The sequence below is a fragment of the Xiphophorus couchianus genome, chromosome 2, assembly GCF_001444195.1.
Source record: "Xiphophorus couchianus chromosome 2, X_couchianus-1.0, whole genome shotgun sequence".
NCBI lineage: Eukaryota > Metazoa > Chordata > Actinopteri > Cyprinodontiformes > Poeciliidae > Xiphophorus > Xiphophorus couchianus.
The window spans coordinates 20,451,226-20,456,352 of record NC_040229.1 but is presented as its reverse complement, the minus strand read 5'-3'; positions in this window follow the sequence as shown (position 1 = coordinate 20,456,352).

The following is a 5,127-nucleotide window of genomic DNA, read 5'->3' as shown; positions in this document are numbered from 1 at the left end:
AGCACAGACAGTGAATTAAAAACCCCTGGTTTAGATCACAGAATATTGATGAATTACAATGGTCCTGTCAAGGTTTAGCCCTCCATTCACATCAGAATCCATGGCAAAATTACAAATAGTTTTTCACAGTCTCAATCCAAAATGTGTGCATTTGAGCTACTAAAATCAGTGAAAAGTGATGATACAGAGAATTCATTCACAAACAAACAAACAAAAAAGAACAATATAAATAATCATGCGTCATTGTCCATCCACCAGGTAATTAAGCAAACCTTTGTGCTGGAATAGAGCATGAAAATTTCATTTGCGTTTGTGGAGAAATTTCTAAGGAAATCACACTGAAAATGAGACCTTTGTGTACGGACCAATATCTTAACCCCAATTCATTTGCACAGTAACCAAAAAAAAGTGTTTGAGCACTGTTTATTCAACTGAGTGGGTAAAACTGTGCTGTGTAACCCTCTGCACTGCTACTTGGAAATGTCCCAAGGCCTCTTGGAAGGATTTACAACTCAAGAGAAAATTCAACTGATACCAGGGAGAACCTGAGCTTTCTTTTACCAAGACCTGAAATATGCTTCCAGCTCTGAGGCCACAAAGATGAAAAGCAATCATTTCAGTGGGACTAATGGCTACATGTCTGAATCCTACACTGCATGAACGCATGCCTCCACTGCCCGAATGCAGCTCGGCGTTCGTACAGTTTGATTGTTTGGGGCTGTCTGGGCTTTCACTCATATGGCAGCGCTCCTCAGGACGTGTGCCAAACTCATAGCATATGTTGGAAGGGTATGACAGGAGTTCAGCGAGTATGTGTTTTTGAAGTGTACACACACGCAGACACTCGCACACCAAAAAATGGCCTTTGTTTGAACGATATGTTTTTGGCAAGCATTCACACACATTTGTGATAAATACGTGCATGTGTGTTAGCGTCTACATGAACTCACAGACGTAAATACCCTCTTTCTGTTTCACACATACCTAGCCACATGCAATCCCGTTAAATAAACACAGAAACTGAAAGCAATTTGTCTTGATTTTGTAATCTTTGAACAGAAAGGTCAGAGATTTGTGATAGAACAATTGGAACTCTGATGTTGTCTATCTGCATAATTTGTGCCAATGGCATTGTGGACGTGCATGATATGTCTGTGTGTGGGTTTTCTCTCCCACATCGCTGAAGTCTTCTGTGAAAGACACAACCATGTAAGGTAATTCGCCCATCGCCTACGTGTGTTTTCTGAGCATTATTAACTCAAACATCTGTGCTTGTCTGTGATTGTGACTTGGCAGTCCCTGTAAAAGCTATCCGAGGACCCCAAAAACAATCAAGAGCATATTTGTGCCAACCTTATCTTTAGACTGGTTTTTATCCGCCATGCTGACTGCTGCTCTGGTATTTTTCTGTTTCCCACTCTTTCTTCCTCTCCCCTCATCCTTCTCTTTTCCCTCCATCACCAGTCTTAAGGATTTCCTTCATTATTCACTTGTTTTTCTCCACTTTTCCCCACCCCCCTCCTTCTCTCTTACTTTCTTTCTTCTTCTTCTAAGGCTGTTTTGATTGAGGATGTGCCAGTTTAGTTGGTGAGGATGGAGCTCCCGGGACCCTGAAGGGGTATTGGAGTCCTAGGAACACTGGTCTCTGGCTCTCCATGCGTCGGCATTGTGAGCATGGGCTAATCGTTAGTGTGAGGCCTCAAAGAGGGAGGACAAAAGGTCACAGTGGGTCACTTTAGCGTCCTAACATGAAAGGAGCTCCCAGTTTCAATGAGGATTAACCAAAAATTCCATTGACTAAAACACTATGGAAGCTCCCAGAACCTTATACATCTGAATTCCCCTTGTGAATTCCCAACAAGGAGAAAGTGCCTTCTCTCCTCTGTTCATCGGTTCCTTTTTCTCAGTTGTCCTTGTCTCTCTTCCGCATACATCCAATCAAAGAGCCACAATGGGCACATCATTCAGTGGGGAGTTAAATGAGTTCAGTGTCGGCAGCACTGATGGTCAAACCCTGCCCCTTGACCTTTTGGGTGCCTTTAAACAAGCTAGTGCGTGCACACCCCAATTTGTGTGTGTGCGCATGTGTTTGTTTGTGAGCACGTGTGAGGGAATTAAAGTGCCTGTGTGGTCAAAGACAGATTAAGTTCCTCCCCACTGCAGAGCCAATTTAGAGGTTAATGAGTCAGGTAATGAACTTTTGTGCAAAACTCCACGGTGCTGTGAGGTGAGGTCTGGGAAGCCATGCCTCCAGACTTGGTTTATGCACAGAGTCTTGAGGAATGATGAATTGGGATCGAAAACCAGGCTTTTGTTTCTCATCAAATGAAAGAAAGCAGAATTCATGATTGAAAGAATGACAAAATGAAAGGATTACTGAACCATAGCCATACCCTCAGACCAATGGGGCCCACATTCAGTGCCTTTGTGACCTTAAGGCAACTCTACACAATGTACAAGCAGTTTCAGTCATCTTTGTTCTTTACATTGGAAGAACAAAGATGGCCATCAGCAGGGTGCAGTATGACTTATTTGGTATCTGCTCCAAATCACAGACTTGGAGTGAATATGTTCTGCCGACCAGTAAAGTTTTATTTGCCCAAACGTTCAAGAGGTCATTTTGACAGAAGCTATCCTCATTATCCTCCATGTCATAATGGCCCGACAGACACGTTTCTCCGAATTGGCAGGCTGATTATGCAGAACCGAATGTTATTCAGGTTCACTCTAAAAGCTCCTTTGATGCAGCAATTGTTCAGATTAGTAGCAGGCCGCCAGGTCAGCATAGTTTTATGTTGATTACTGGGAATCAAGACATGTTAAAACTTAAGCATATGGTTTAGCTTTTTGACTATGGAACTTTGTTAGAGTGATAAAATCAAAAACAATTATTATTATTATTTAAGAGAGTCTATTCAAAAGCAATCTTAAGTTATTACGACACTTTTCATATTCGTTTTGAATATGAAAAGTACACAAACCCCGCGGTTTTGCATAAATCTAACTGCTTTACCCATGGCTCTTTAAAATGTGCTTGCTCGACTAATCATAAGAGATTATCACAGCAGCCTCTTATAGTATACTGATGGCATCCTGAGACCTTAAAATATCAAGAGTGAAATGTTATGCTGAAGTGAATGTTTGTGAATATGTATCTCACACAGAAATTATTGTGTTTTGCCAACTTAGAAATTTTCCCAAACAACTATAAAGTTGGTCTATGTTTAGCTGAGTCTCAATGGTGCTTATTGTGTTAAACTTTGGTTATGAGTTTGACTAAATGCTCAATAAAATTAATACAAGGTGGCCATTTGGGGGTGGGAGATGATAACTGATACCTTTCTCTAGTTGTCACATGGGGAAAATAAGCATTGTAAATCACCATGCACAGTGATTTAAACAATGTGGAAGAAACAAAAATAAAGAAACCATATTTGTTATTGACTGACTGCCACTGTGTGGCCATGTGTTATCCAGAGTTTGCTTCTGATTGACTAATCAAGCCATTGTTATGATTCTAGCTGGGTCTAAATAAGACACTGCATAGGTGGAAGAAATCATGAGCTGATTGTAGCAGAAACAATAGGTGTGGTATGAGCAGGTAACAGAGCGAACAAAAAAATCATGATGGCTTGATCAACTTGTCAGATTAGGTTGTGGTAAATGTTTTTTGCTTAAGTCTCAAATTAGGTTTCTTTAGACCAATTTTTGTGCAAAGTCTTTGCAGAGTTTTATTTGGTTTTTATTCCACATCTCTGACATGCTTAATGAGGGAAGTAAGGAAATAACTAGACTATTTAATAAACTGAACCAAAATCATAAGCCTTCCAAACTGAGTGACCTCTCCATCCTGAACAGCAATTGCATGAAATTGAGAGATTGAGAGTTTCTTGCAAAGTTTCCTCAGAAACTGTCAAAAACGTCTAGTTTAAGTGACTACTATCTCCCATCTGCAGGTGGCAGTATTTCTGCTAAACTGCTGGATCAGTCTTATGTTATAATCTGTGACTGATATCGTAACAAAAATTGAGCTATTTAAGATTTTTAAAGAACAAAATTGTGTGACCAATCGGACTGCATTATTATTTGTAATCTTTTCCTTCTACACGGAGATTTTGCAAGAGATTTAATGAGGAAATATATTGAGAAACTTCTTGCAAATATTTCTAAAGTGCACCACATAATCAGTTATTTTGACTGGAATATTTTTTCATATTATATTTCAATACAAGTTTTACACAGGAAGTTCATTGATTGTGCACTACCATACATGTTCATTTGTATTTTAAATAGTCAATGCCATCTGTATCCAAATGTACACAACCACTAAACGCAAAGTTATTTTTTTTAAATATGATAAAAGTTCACTTTGGTGATGTCAACTTGAGCCTTTTGCTTCAGGGAAGCTGGGTCCAAATCATCAACATTAATACTCAAAGAAAGCTTGTTTGTCTTGATGTCACTGATTTCCCCAAAGGGCCACTCTTCCATTCAGGAAGTGTTATAGTACAATAAGGTCTGCACAAAGGTCCGATATGATGTAAACCCTGGTACCAGTAAAAGATTGTTTTCTTCACATTTTCTATGCAAATCAGAATAGAATCTGGAAATTGTTGGCTGAGTCTGTTGAATCAAAGGCTCCTGGGAGTTATGCACATTTGTCTGTCACTGATTAATACTGCAGGCTTTCCCAAGAAATGTGAGGCAGAGGGGGAAAAAACCCACCAAGAATCAAAAGAAAAACATAGATTTCCCATCAACATGCCCTCTGTCATGGGCCAATGATATGCATTTCTGGGAAGGGGAGAAAATCTTGTTTTAAAGCTAGTATTCATGGTGCAGTGACCATCAGCATTTCAGATGTAGAAGCTTCAAGAGCTCTTAAAGTTTCTGAAACTCCTTCATATTTTACATTCATTTCAGTCTGTTTGTCCTTAGTCTGTCAAATGTCCTGCATTCTGGACTTTATTTCTGCTCATCTCACATGAAATTTTTGTACCACTGAACTTTATGTGCTATTATTCATTAACTTTTGAATGGTCACATATCCTTTGACTGATTCTTGGACCAGTACCTTTCTCCTGTAGATTAGTTTATTTCTGAATAAACGTGAAATTACATCCTTCT